The sequence below is a fragment of the Pleurodeles waltl genome, chromosome 9 (assembly GCF_031143425.1).
Source record: "Pleurodeles waltl isolate 20211129_DDA chromosome 9, aPleWal1.hap1.20221129, whole genome shotgun sequence".
Taxonomy (NCBI): domain Eukaryota; kingdom Metazoa; phylum Chordata; class Amphibia; order Caudata; family Salamandridae; genus Pleurodeles; species Pleurodeles waltl.
Genome location: NC_090448.1, coordinates 402948800 through 402964000, shown reverse-complemented (window position 1 = coordinate 402964000; position 15201 = coordinate 402948800).

The window sequence follows — 15201 nt, the reverse complement described above, 5'->3', positions numbered from 1 at the left end:
GGTGTTGCAGGTGTTCCTCCCATGTGGAACTAAACACAGCAATGTCATCCAGGTAGGCGGCACTGAACTCATCCAGTCCTGCCAACACCTGGTTGACCAACCTCTGAAAGGTGGCAGGGGCATTCTTCATCCCAAAGGGCATCACGTTGAAGTGGAAGTGCCCATCGGGGGTAGAGAATGCTGACCTCTCCTTTGCCCCCCTCAGTTAAGGCAATTTGCCAGTACCCAGATGTTAAATCAAACGTACTGATGTACTTGGCAGCTCCTAACCGATCAATGAGCTCATCAGCTCGGGGGATGGGGTGTGCGTCAGTCTTGCTGACCGCATTGAGACCCCGGTAATCCACACAGACCTAAGTTCCGGAGTGGCACCAGGAGCAGCAGCCTTTGGGACCAAGACCACTGGGCTGGCCCAAGGACTGCTGGAGTGCTCAATAACCCCTAGGGTTAACATTTTGGAGACTTCCTCCTGAATGCAAGCCCTGACCCTGTCAGTCACCCTGTAAACCTTATGTTTAACAGGTGTACTGTCCCCAGTGTCCACATCATGTGGGCACAGGTGTGTGACTCCTGGGATCAGGGAAAACAGCGAGGCGAACTGTCCCAACATGTGGCGACAGTCCCTCTGCTGTTCCTCAGTCAGGGAGGGGGAGAGGATCACTCCCTCCACAGACCCATCTTTCTCTCCTGCAGACAGGAGGTCAGGAAGAGGCTCACTCTCTTCCTCCACCCCGTCATCTGTCGCTAGGAGCATGGATAGCTCAGTTCGCTCATAGTGTGGTTTGAGGCGGTTGACATGTAGGACCCTCAAAGGGATCCTGGGGGATTGCAAGTCTACCAGATAGGTGACCTCGCTCTTTCTTTCCACCACCTCAAAAGGCCCAGTCCACTTATCTTGGAGAGCCCTAGGCTCCACTGGTGCCATAACCCACACTTTTTGTCCAGGCTGAAACTTAACCAGAGTGGCATTCTGGTCGTACCACCGTTTCATATCCTCCTGGCTTGCTTCCAGGTTCTCCTGAGCGAGACTCCTGAAGTGGGCAGTCTGGTTTCTTAGTGCCAGCATGTAGCTAAATACATCCTGGGGTGGTTTACTAGGAGCTTTCTCCAAAGCCTCCTTCACCAGACTGAGTGGTCATAGATGAGCTCAAAGGGGCTAAAGCCAAGTCCCTTTTGAGGCACCTCCCTGTAGGCGAACAGAAGGCATGGCAAGAGGACGTCCCACTTACGCCTAAAGGGCTCTGACAGGCCCTGAATCATGCCTTTCAAGGTGCGGTTGAATCTCTCAACCAGACCATTACTTTGGGGGTGGTAAGGGGTGGTGAACTTGTAGGTCCACAGAGACTTCATAAAAGTGGATATGAAGTTTGTACCTCTATCAGATACCACTTCCTTGGGGAACCCCATGCGGGTAAAAACTCCCATCAAGGCACGTCCCACCACGGGGGCAGTGACCGTCCTTAGAGGAATGGCTTCTGGGTACCGTGTGGCATGGTCCACCAAGACCAGGATGAACCTGTTGCCCAGAGCTGTCTTGGGATCCGGAGGCCCCACAATGTCAATTCCTACCCGCTCAAAGGGAGTACTGAGAACAGGCAAAGGCTGGAGGGGAGCTTTACATTTCCTCCCACTCTTGCCACTTGCCTGACAAGTCTGACAAGACCTGCAATGTGCATCTGAGTGCCTGCGCATTAGAGGCCAGTAAAAGTGGGTGACATGCCTCTCAAAGGTCTTGTCCTGCCCCAAATGTCCAGCTAAAGGCACATCATGAGCCAACCCCAGTAGGAAAGCCCTGAAGCACTGGGGTACCACCAGCACACGGGCTGACCAAGGCTCAGGAACCTTAGGCTCGCTATACAGGAGGTCATCCTCCCAATAAATCAGGTGTGATCCTGGCTCCTTGCCCAGCCGCCTGGTCTGTCGCCTGCTGCCGCAAACCCTCCAAAGTAGGGCATGACTTCTGTGCTGCACAGAATGCTTCTCTGGTGGGCCCCCCCTTCCTGCTGCCACTGCGACAGCTCAGGGACTTCCCCCAGTTCAGCCACCTGCTCCCCTGTAGGCTCCGGGGCATCACCCTCAGGCTCTGCCTCCTCCCGGACCGTGGGAACTTCTGGGGCCGGTTTCCCGCGCCCCCTGCCCGTCCTCTTCTTGGCGGTCCCCTGGGCCACTGTTTCAGGCTCCAGGTGCTCTTGACTACCCTGATTGCCTGCCATAGACCGGGTGGATACGCATACCCACCCAGACAGACCCAACATCTCCAAGTGAGACCTGTGTTCCACCTCCTTCCAAGGGGAATCCTCCAGGTTGTTGCCTAGCAAACAATCAGCAGGCATGGTTGGACTCACAGCTACTTTCCAGGAACCTGAGACCCCCCCTATTCAAAGGGAACCTGCGCCACTCTGCAGAGGCGCTCAGAGTTGTCTACCGCAACTACTTGGTGAAGCACCCGGGGATCAATCTGCTCTTCAGACACCAGGTGACTCCTCACTGTAGTCACACTGGCTCCTGTGTCTCTCAGAGCCTCCACCCTCTGTCCATTGATGGTCACCCATTGCCTGTACTTCTTAGTGTTATCAGGCACTAGGTTTCTCTGGACCATCTCACTGTCCCCTAGTGAGACAAGGATCATTTCTGCTGGTTCCCACCCACCTGAAACCAACTCCTCCCCAAGCGCTACACTGGCCAAACCCTGGGACGGTGCACCAGTGGGTGCCGGTGTAATTTTGGGGCATTTGGGGTCTCCCCTCACATGACCCACATGGTCACATGCATAACACTTACGTGGGGGACCACCTGCCACTGGCTTCCCTTTGGACAACCATGGCTTCTTTTCACTGGGGGGTTGGGAATCCTTACCCTGGGAATCAGTTTGGGGCCCTTTAGAGAACTCCCCCTGTTTGCCCTTACCCCCCCCCCCCTTTCTTCTGAGAGGGACCCTGCCCACCCTTGGCATGGTCTCCCCCATACCTCTTCTGGACCCTGGTGCTCTCCCAGCGGACCGCTTCCTGCGCAAGCTTCCTGGGGTCAGTCAGCTTGCTGTCAATGAGGTGCTGGCGCAGCTCTGGAAAACATAAACTGTACAAGTGCTCCCAAGCAATTAAATGGTAAAGCCCCTCATACGTGTTTACCTTACTGCCCTTCACCCAACCATCCAGTGACCTGCAAAAAGAATCAACACATTCCAACCATGTTTGGGATTCCTTTCTTTTGTAGGATCTAAACTTCTCCTTGTACTGCTCAGGGGTGAGACCATACCTGGTGAGTAAGGCCTCCTTCATGACAGGGTAGGTGAGACTCTGAGCATCCCCTAAGGCTGTCAGTGTGTCCCTCCCCTCTGCCTCAAAATGCTTCCACAGGGCTGCCCCCAATGAGCTTCAGGGACCAGGTTCATGTGGAGAGCTGACTCATAACCCTTGAACCACAAGTAGATATCATCCTCCCTCTTATAATCCCTCACAAGGTCTTTTGGGATGTATACCCTTCTCTCAGGCTGCACTGTAGGATTGCTGCCACCATCCCTACTGGACTGGCTCCTCTGATCTAACTCCTTTAAGTTAAGCTCATGAGACAGCTGCATCTTCCTTTCCTCAATGACTGCTCTTCTCTCATCTCTTTCTTTCTCCAGATTGAGCTTCTGCAGCTCCAATTGGTATGCCCTCTCTGCCTGTCTGTCCTGCAATTCTTCAGGTGTCAGACCTTTGGAGGATACACTGCTACTTGCCCTAGAGACTCTTTCCCTGGGAATAACAGGTCCCCCCACTATACCATTATGTACTGCTTGCTCTCCCTCCTCATCCTCATCCTCCTCCTCATCCTCAGTGTGCCCTCCAGTGTTTCTGGTTGTCCCCCAGGCCATCAGCGCCTTTTTCAGCTCATCCTTCTTGGAAGAGCTCTTAATGGGACAACCAAAAATCTTGCAAAACTGCTTTAGCTGAGCCTTGTTATAACTATCCAATTGCTTCAGGTCAAAAACAGCTTCAACTGATGCATCTCCAAGTAGAGACATGATGAAAGGTTAAAAGGAGTGCAAAGTTCCAAATGCAGAAACAAGTTCCCAAATGAAGTTCAAAGTCAATCAAAGATCAGCGAAGAAAAACTAAGTGGACATAGGGAAAAATCCACAAAAAGAGAAAGAGCAAAAAATCTCAAGACAAGCAGTATGTGGTCATGTAGTGGTCTGCACTCAAAATATTAGTGTACACTAAATCACTGTATGTCGAGCACAAATACAAGTCCAAATCCCAACCGCTGATCACCAATGTTAGAAATGGGGTCTTTGGTTGACAGTCAGGTTACCCCTGTTCAAGCAAGGACCCTCACTCTAGTCAGGGTAAAAGAGAATCACCCTCAGCTAACCCCTGCTTACCCCCTTGGTAGCTTGACAGAGCAGTAGGCTTAACCTCAGAGTGCTAGGTGTAAAGTATTTGTACCAACACACAAAGTAACTCGATGAAAACACTATAAAATGACACAACACCAGTTTAGAAAAATAGGAAATATTTATCTAAACAAAACAAGACCAAAACGATAAAAATCCGACATACACAAGTCAAGTTAAGAATTTTTTTAGAGGTTAAACTCAAAAATAGCTCTTAGAAACAAAAATGCTTTGATGAGATGTTTAACACGGCGTCGTGACTGAGTCGTTCCCAACAAGCCGATGCGCAAAGTCGGGGATCGCGGCGTCTGTGCGAAACGTTGGATCCGTGCACTTCGAGCGCCGTCGGTCACGACGTGGTGCGGCGACTTCCACGGAGTCGCGGACTTCAGTGGGGCCGCAGCGGCGTCGGGCCTGCGAAGAGCGTCGCGTTCCAGCGAGGGTCACGGTGTCGGGTGCAGGCGGCGTTACCGGATTCAGCAGCGGCGTCGGTCCGGAGTCGTCCAAAGTCGATTTCCTTGGATTTCCACCAGCTTTCCTTTCAAGGGCCCAGGGACTGGATAGGGCACCACTTGTCAGAGCAGGAGTCTCTCCAGAGACTCCAGGTGCTGGCAGAGAGAAGTCTTTGCTGTCCCTGAGACTTCAAACAACAGGAGGCAAGCTCTAACTCAAGCCCTTGGAGAGTTCTTCACAAGATGGAAGGCACACAAAGTCCAGTCTTTGCCCTCTTACTCTGGCAGAAGCAGCACTGCAGGAAAGCTCCACAAAGCACAGTCACAGGCAGGGCAGCACTTCTTCCTCAGCTATCAGCTCTTCTCCAGGCAGAGGTTCCTCTTGGTTCCAGAAGTGTTTCTAAAGTCTGTAGATTTGGGTGCCCTTCTTATACCCATTTTAGTCTTTGAAGTCACCTTTCTTCAAAGGGGACTCACCCCTACTTGTGAAATCCTGCCTTGCCCAGGCAAGGCCTCAGACACACACCAGGGGGTTGGAGTCTGCATTGTCAGAGGCAGACACAGTCCTTTCAGATGAGAGTGACCACTCCACCCCTCCCTCCTAGCAGAGATGGCTAATCAGGAAATGCAGGTTACACCCCAACTCCCTTTGTGTCACTGTCTAGTGTGAGGTGAAAAACAACCCAACTGTCAAACTGACCCAGACAGGGAATCCACAAACAAGGCAGAATCACAGAATGGTTTAAGCAAGAAAATGCTCACTTTCTGTTGGAAAATGGGTTATTGGTAGGGCAGGTAGGTACCTACACCTAGCAACAAGCCACTAACCTCCACCTAGGTACAGTTAGGTCTCAGTAAATTAATCCCAGCTCAACCCTTGGTAGCTTGGCAACGAGCGTCAAGGCTTAACTTAGGAGACAAAGTGTAAAGCATTCAAATATCACAAAACAGTAATTAAATAAAACACAGGAAACAGTTTAAAAATCCAAAACCAATTTATAAAAATAGTTTATATTTTTATCTTTAAAATGACACAAAAACGATTAAAATCGGTTCAGGGGAACCGGAGATATTAATTTTTAAAGAATTATTACTTTTCTAGCGCTTAGAAACAAAAAGCGCCAATCGGGTCATCTGGTTGCACCTCGACCGGGGCAAAGTCTAACTTTCAGGCCGACCGCAATGGAGCCCTGCTCGGCTACAGGTCGCGGGAGGCCTCGGTTAAAAAGTTACCTTCTGACTTAGTCTTTATTTTGAAGTTTTTCTTCACCGGGACGAACCTGCCAGTTGAATCCGACCTCCTGGAGCCCTTGTCCGGATACGCGATGTGGATTTCCTCGGTGGAGACTTTTACCTTCGGACTTAGTCGTTTTTTCGAGATATAAATCCTTCGACCGGGGTAAACCTGGATCTTGATCCGACGTCCATGGAGCCCTTCTCGGATACGATGGCTGGGAGGTCCCGGTCAACTTTTTACCTTCGGACTTAGTCTCTTTTATGGATGTTGTTCTTTACCGGGACGAACCACGAAGTCAGGCCGGGTCGCGGTTGAGGCAAGCCGGCTAGAATTTCCGCGGCGGGTCAGTCCCTCTCTGGAGCTTTTTTCCAAAAATTCTCAAATCTTTTCCAAACCTCTGGGGCTTCACCCAGATGTTCTTTTAAGGTTCTTTTGGGGTCCACAGCTCACCCAAAAGGTCCAGAAGTTCTGTGATGGTCCTTGGGGGGTGCGGACTTCAACTCCCAGAATGCACCTGGCGCAAACTCCTTTTTGGCCACTGGACAGTGGTCAGCTGGTCGCTTTCTTCAGGAGTTGGTGCAGGGGACTCTGGTTAGCAATTTTTCACCTGTAGCAAACAGGGAGTCCCTCCTTGAACCAGTTGAAGCCAGGCAAAGTCCTTCTTGTGGTGAAGCCCAAGTGTGCAGCTGGTGCAGTCCTTCTGAGTGCAGGTTCCAGGTGCAGGCCAGGGTTCCAGCAGGGCAGTCCTTCTTCTCCTTAAGTTCTTTCTTCTTGAAATTTGGTGGGGATCTGAGGTGTGGGGGCAGGTCTGCCAGTTTTATCCTTGCTCCTGGGTGAAAAGCAGGGGGGCCCTGGTTCTCCAATCAGGGACAGGGTCGTCCCCCTGTGATGACCACTTCCTGGGAAGTGTGGCAAAAATCCATCCCAGAAGGCAACAGTCTCTAAAAATCCAACATGGATGAATCTGATTTTTGGAGGTTACATCTGGCTGAGCCCACCCACTGGTGTGGCTAAAAATCATAAACACACCCCTCTCCTGCCCTCTCCTAATCTAATCAAGGGGGCACCTCATTGTCTGGGGTTGCAGGATGTGGGGGTGTTGATGGGTGCTCCAGATGTCCTTCTCTGCCTTTGAAGACCAGTTTGGCAGCCCTCCCCCTTCCTGCCTCACCATCTGCTGAGGGGAGATTCTCTCCCCCACGCACATTCCTTTGTGTGAAGCCAGGCCACTTCACACCTCATCAAGGCAGCCTGGCAGAAGCTGCTGCAGGCTGACCAATCAGAGCACAGCAGCAAAAACAATGCAGAGCTGAAATTGGCAACTTTTTAGGTAAAGTCTAAACTTTTTACCTGAACAAGTTATATTAAATCCAACAACTGGAAGTTGTGGGATTTATTACAACAATTAATTTGATACCAAATTCTTGGTATGTAACATTTAAGGAGACTTTAAAATTTAAAATAAAGTCTGCCCATTCTAGCCTATGAAGGCCATTTACTTCAATGAGGGAAAAACTAATTTGGCTGTTTTTACCTCACCAGGGCTTATAAATCTATTTTTATAAAGTCCCTGCTTATAGTTACATGGCACCCAGCCCTAGGGGCACATAGGGCACACCTTAGGGGTGACTTATATGTAAAAATAAGGTAGTTTAAGACTTTGGAAGTACCTTTAATTCCAAAGTCGAATTTGCATATAACTTTAATTTAAAAGCAGCCAGCAAGGCAGGCTTGCTTTTAAAATGACACTGGGCACCTCAGCAGTGCACCTAGGTGTGCACCACCTATGCTGTGGTCCCTAAACCTACATGCCCTACCATATACTAGGGACTTATAGGTAGGTTAACTTAGCCAATTATAATTAGCCTAATTTGCATATCCATTTTACACAGAGCACAGGCCCTGGGACTGGTTAGCAGTACCCAGGGCACCATCAAAGTCAGGGAAACACCAGAAAAAAGAGTAAAATGGGGGCAAAAAGTTATGGGGCCTCTGCAATCAGCCCTGTTTTCTCACACAACCCCCCCCCAGCCCACACGCCCAGGAGACTCAGCCCAACCCTGGGAGAGTCTTCCTGGCTTGTTAGGCGAGGAAGACAGTGAAGAAAACTGGCTGTCCCTTTGCAGGGCCTACTCTGCCTTATATCCTCCTGTCAGGGTCACTCCCTATGGGTAGTGAAGCCATCCCAACAGTAAAAGGACCCAACTCAAACTGAAACTTTCCTCTAGGGGGGTCTTCCTCCTTTCTCTCTGCCAACTTGGGTAGGGAGGTGCCCACCTCCCCTACTCCAAACTTTGCTAGGGTAACACCTAGCTTACCCAAAGAGGTCACCCAACACTTGAGCAACCCCACCATGACCAATAGGGTCAGGGGGCCTACTTTGCTATTGGCCCTGGGGTCTGCCTCCCAGGCCAAGTACATTGCTGCCAGGAAGGCTAGCACCCAGCAGAGGCTACTGACAGCTGTCAGTACCCAGAACCACACCCTAAGCTCTCCACTGACAGGTGGCTGAGCTGCTTTAGGGGCAACTTTGGGGTCCTGGCACCCCTCTTGCTGTCTAGAGTGGGGGGCTACCACCTCCTGTGGCAGACACCCTCCTTCCACTCTCCCTTCTGTCAGTGCAGGGGCAACACCTTGCATCTGGACAGCTGCCTGACTACTCAGGACTTCCTTGGGGTCAGGTGAGGCCTCACCAGTGCCAACTCTGGGCTCCCCCCTTACTGGGGCAGAAGGCCCTTGGCTCCCTGGAACTCTCTTTACGAGTGGCCTACCCTTCCTTTTCTTCTTTCCTTTTCTTGGGGACCCCTGTCTCCTAACTGTAGGGACTGACTCCCCAGGACTTTGGGTTGGGGGGGGCGCCCTGGGCGACCACCCCATCTGTGACCAGACTCACCTCTGGGAAGTCATTGCCCAGGATACAATCTAGGGGAAGGTCAGCACTGACTACCACCCTAATCCAGTCAAGGATACCCTCCCTCTCTAGGGGCACTATGGCTACAGGTTTGGAGGTGACCTCCCCTGTGGCTATCCTGACTTTCTTTGTCTTTCCTGGGACATACATGTCTGGGGTCACTAACCGGTCACTCACTATAGTGTGACTGGCACAGGTGTCTCTCAGGCCAGTGGTAGGGATCCCATTCACTTGAATGTGGTGGAAGTGCCTACTCCCACCCTCAGGGATCACCAGCTTACCATCTGGTCCTGTCTCCCAGCTCAATGCTAGGAGGACTTCATCATCTGAGGAATCCTCCTCTATGGCTACACTGGACAGCCCAGTGCTAACCACCTTCTTTGGACAGGCTGCATCTCCTCTGAAGTGACCTGTCTGCTGACAGTCAAAGCAAGCCCTACTGTCCAAGAGCTTTTTTAACCCTGGGTCTAACTGTCTCTGCTGGTCAGAGTGGGAGTGGGATTTACTCTCCTCCTTCTTAGGGTTCTGGGGTACAGAGGGAGTCTCTGTGGTGGGCTTACCACCTCCCTCCTTAGGTTTTTGGGGACCTGTCCCCCCCTTCTTGGAGTCTCCCCCCTGGGACTTGACAACCACCCTGGTTCTCAACCACTCATCAGCTGCCTCCCCTAGCTCTCTAGGGTTGGTCTGCTTAGAGTCCACTAGATGCTGGCGTAACCTTTCTTGGGTACAATTGGTCAAGATGTGCTCTCTCATGATCAGATTGTATAACCCCTCATAAGTATCTACTTTGTTACCAATAATCCAGCCCTCTAGTGCCTTTAGTGAAATGTCCACAAAGTCAACCCAAGACTGGGTACTGACCTTCTGGGTGTCCCTGAACTTCATTCTATATTGCTCTGGGGTCAGACCAAACTTCTTGGCTAAGCACTTCTTCATACTAGGGTATGAATCTGCCTCCTCCCCCCTTAAGGTCAGAAGCCTATCCCTCCCTGAGTTGGGGACCAACTCCCACAAAAGGGAACCCCAGTATTGAGGCCTAACCCTTCTCATTTGGAGTGCCCTCTCAAAGGCCCCCAGCCACTTATCTATGTCATCCCCCTATACATAAGCAGGAACCACCCCCTTGGGTAATCTGGGGCAAACTCCCCCACCCATGGACACCTCAGCTTCTTTATCGCTGCCTCCATCTCTTTTCTCTTTGTATGCCCACTTTTTCTTTTCTAGGGCCAGCTTCTCTGCTTCCAAAGCTATGTATGCTAGCTGGGCCTCCAGCTCTCTTTCTCTGATGGATGGGTTCTCTCCTCCTGAAAGGACCCCCTTCCCACCACTAGCTTTGGATCTGCCCCTAGTGACTGTAGTTACTGAGGACCGTTCTTCCTCATCCTCACTTGGGCTCAGATGCCTTCCCTCCCCTGAGTGGTTAGAGCTTGCATCCTCCCTTCTTTCTCCCTCCTCTGGAGCTTCTTCTGACTCTACCTCTTGGGCCTCAGCCCATGCTGTCAGGGATGTGATCAGGATTTGCTTCATGAGATCAGTGGTTGCAGGCAACCCTCTTTCAATACACAACCCCCTAAGCTGGACTACTGTCAGTGTGGGTAGGCTAGCCAGATCAAGCTCCATGGTTCCCTAGTTTTGTGTCAACAAAAACTTTTTGCAAAAATTGGAAACAAGAATTTAGAAAAATTACAAAAATTCAATAATTGAAATTAATCCAAATTAAAAATTAAAAACAATTTTTGCACTAGGACAATTTAAAGGATTTTTAATTTGTTTTACCTAAAACTGTAACGTGATATTGAACACAAGTACAGGATCCCGTCGCTGCTTCCAATTATGTTGGAAAATGGGTTATTGGTAGGGCAGGTAGGTACCTACACCTAGCAACAAGCCACTAACCTCCACCTAGGTACAGTTAGGTCTCAGTAAATTAATCCCAGCTCAACCCTTGGTAGCTTGGCAACGAGCGTCAAGGCTTAACTTAGGAGACAAAGTGTAAAGCATTCAAATATCACAAAACAGTAATTAAATAAAACACAGGAAACAGTTTAAAAATCCAAAACCAATTTATAAAAATAGTTTATATTTTTATCTTTAAAATGACACAAAAACGATTAAAATCGGTTCAGGGGAACCGGAGATATGAATTTTTAAAGAATTATTACTTTTCTAGCGCTTAGAAACAAAAAGCGCCAATCGGGTCATCTGGTTGCACCTCGACCGGGGCAAAGTCAAACTTTCAGGCCGACCGCGATGGAGCCCTGCTCGGCTACAGGTCGCGGGAGGCCTCGGTTAAAAAGTTACCTTCTGACTTAGTCTTTATTTTGAAGTTTTTCTTCACCGGGACGAACCTGCCAGTTGAATCCGACCTCCTGGAGCCCTTGTCCGGATACGCGATGTGGGTTTCCTCGGTGGAGACTTTTACCTTCGGACTTAGTCGTTTTTTCGAGATGAAAATCCTTCGACCTGGGTAAACCTGGATCTTGATCCGACGTCCATGGAGCCCTTCTCGGATACGATGGCTGGGAGGTCCCGGTCAACTTTTTACCTTCGGACTTAGTCTCTTTTTTGGATGTTTTTCTTTACCGGGACGAACCACGAAGTCAGGCCGGGTCGCGGTTGAGGCAAGCCGGCTAGAATTTCCGCGGCGGGTCGGTCCCTCTCTGGAGCTTTTTTCCAAAAATTCTCAAATCTTTTCCAAACTTCTGGGGCTTCACCCAGATGTTCTTTTAAGGTTCTTTTGGGGTCCACAGCTCACCCCAAGGGTCCAGAAGTTCTGTGATGGTCCTTGGGGGGTGCGGACTTCAACTCCCAGAATGCACCTGGCGCAAACTCCTTTTTGGCCACTGGACAGTGGTCAGCTGGTCGCTTTCTTCAGGAGTTGGTGCAGGGGACTCTGGTTAGCAATTTTTCACCTGTAGCAAACAGGGAGTCCCTCCTTGAACCAGTTGAAGCCAGGCAAAGTCCTTCTTGTGGTGAAGCCCAAGTGTGCAGCTGGTGCAGTCCTTCTGAGTGCAGGTTCCAGGTGCAGGCCAGGGGTCCAGCAGGGCAGTCCTTCTTCTCCTTAAGTTCTTTCTTCTTGAAATTTGGTGGGGATCTGAGGTGTGGGGGCAGGTCTGCCAGTTTTATCCTTGCTCCTGGGTGAAAAGCAGGGGGGCCCTGGTTCTCCAATCAGGGACAGGGTCGTCCCCCTGTGATGACCACTTCCTGGGAAGTGTGGCAAAAATCCATCCCAGAAGGCAACAGTCTCTAAAAATCCAACATGGATGAATCTGATTTTTGGAGGTTACATCTGGCTGAGCCCACCCACTGGTGTGGCTAAAAATCATAAACACACCCCTCTCCTAATCTAATCAAGGGGGCACCTAATTGTCTGGGGTTGCAGGATGTGGGAGTGTTGATGGGTGCTCCAGGTGTCCTTCTCTGCCTTTGAAGACCAGTTTGGCAGCCCTCCCCCTTCCTGCCTCACCATCTGCTGAGGGGAGATTCTCTCCCCCAAGCACATTCCTTTGTGTGAAGCCAGGCCACTTCACACCTCATCAAGGCAGCCTGGCAGAAGCTGCTGCAGGCTGGCCAATCAGAGCACAGCAGCAAAAACAATGCAGAGCTGAAATTGGCAACTTTTTAGGTAAAGTCTAAACTTTTTACCTGAACAAGTTATATTAAATCCAACAACTGGAAGTTGTGGGATTTATTACAACAATTAATTTGATACCAAATTCTTGGTATGTAACATTTAAGGAGACTTTAAAATTTAAAATAAAGTCTGCCCATTCTAGCCTATGAAGGCCATTTACTTCAATGAGGGAAAAACTAATTTGGCTGTTTTTACCTCAACAGGGCTTATAAATCTATTTTTGTAAAGTCCCTGCTTATAGTTACATGGCACCCAGCCCTAGGGGCACATAGGGCACACCTTAGGGGTGACTTATATGATATGTAAAAATAAGGTAGTTTAAGACTTTGGAAGTACCTTTAATTCCAAAGTCGAATTTGCATATAACTTTAATTTAAAAGCAGCCAGCAAGGCAGGCTTGCTTTTAAAATGACACTGGGCACCTCAGCAGTGCACCTAGGTGTGCACCACCTATGCTGTGGTCCCTAAACCTACATGCCATACCATATACTAGGGACTTATAGGTAGGTTAACTTAGCCAATTATAATTAGCCTAATTTGCATATCCATTTTACACAGAGCACAGGCCCTGGGACTGGTTAGCAGTACCCAGGGCACCATCAAAGTCAGGGAAACACCAGCAAAAAGAGGAAAATGGGGGCAAAAAGTTATGGGGCCTCTGCAATCAGCCCTGTTTTCTCACACTTTCTAAAAGTGGCATTTTCTAACGCACAATTTTAAAATCAACTTTACTAAAAGATGCATTTTTAAATTGTGAGTTCAGGGACCCCAAACTCCACATGTCCATCTACTCTCTAGGGGAATCTACGCTTTAATCATATTTAAAGGTAGCCCCCATATTATCCTATGAGAGAGACAGGCCTTGCAACAGTGAAAAACGAAGTTGGCAGTATTTCACTGTCAGGACATATAAAACACATTACTAAATGTCCTACCTTAACCATACACTGCACCCTGCCTTGGGGCTACCTAGGGCCTACCTTAGGGGTGTCTGACATGTAAGAAAAGGGAAGGTTTAGGCCTGGCAAGTGGGTACACTTGCCAAGTCGAGTTTACAGTGTAAAAATACACACACAGACACTGCAGTGGCAGGTCTGAGACATGATTACAGGGTTACTTGTGTGGGTGGCACAACCAGTGCTGCAGGTCCACTAGTAACATTTGATTTACAGGCCCTGGGCACCTCTAGTGCACTTTACTAGGGACTTAACAGTAAAACAAATATGCCAATCATGGAGAACCAATTACGTACACATTTTAAACAGGAGCACTTGCACTTTAGCAGTGGTAAAGTGCCCAGAGTAACAAAAACAGTAAAATCAGAGTCCAGCACACATCAACAGCCTGGGGAACAGAGGCAAAAAGTTAAGGGAGACCACGCCAAGGATGAAAAGTCTAACAGTGACTTTCTTTCCTCCAGGGGAATTGTGCACAAAAAATGCGCACTTTATCATCCGGAAACGAATGGTATGGTAGAACGCTTTAACAGAACATTGAAAGAAACTATACAATTTGCAAAAGTTATGGGGTTCATTATGAGAATTTGGTGGAGGCCAAGGTTGAAGAGTATAGGTTTACTCCACATTCCAGCACGGACCAGACTCCTTTTGTGTTGTTTAGAAGCGTGTACCACATACTAAGATCATACCTCCTTGGCTTAAAAAACATCTTTCTTTTAGTTTGGATGAGAAAATCATCAAAAAAAACGCAAAGGAAAAAGATAGATATCTCCAACGTAGAAGAAAAGAAGTATATGATGTTCGCAAATTGGTGAAAAAGTGTACCATGCGTGCAGGTGATAGAGTTAAAGTTAAATTGCCAGAAAAGCGCAGGTCTGGCATATCACAATTTAGTTCAATAAATGAGGTTGTCAAAGTGTTTAAAGGGGCCGTCAAACTTGATGATGGACGTATCTGGAATTTGAATAGAATTGTTGTGTTATAGTTTGGGGGGGGGATGGTGTAGTATTGTACTTAGTATTGGGTAATATTGGGTAGTGTTGTATTAGTGTTGGGTCGTATTTTAAATCCTATGTTTGTGTTTGTACCATGTAGTGTAAGTTTGTAGTTTATGGTATCTTCCATCTCTACCTGTGGCATTTAGATTCTTCCTCAGCTGAGATGAGCATTCTGAGCTGGACAGTTGGAAGTGCTGGATGCCTAGGCTGAGGTTGGCGTTCCTATTTACTTATGAAGATTACTTGGAATAAACTAAAGAAGATAATTACACTTGCGTGGACCTGCTTTCATCTAAATCCACATTATCTCAGAAACCCTTGTAGGATCTACACAAATTACCCATTGCTGAATTCAGAATTTCGTCTACTTTTCCAAAATGTTTAGGTTTCTGGGATCCAGCATTGGTTTCACACCCATTTCTGTCACTGACTGGAAGGAAGCTAAAAGCACACAAAATCGTAAAAATGGGGTATGTCCCAGTAAAATGCCAAAATTGTGTTGAAAAATTGGGGTTTCTGATTCAAGTCTGCCTGTTCCTGAAAGCTGGGAAGCAGGTGATTTTAGCACCACACACCCTTTGTTGATGCCATTTTTAGGGGAAAAAACACAAGCCTTCTTCTGCAGTCCTTTT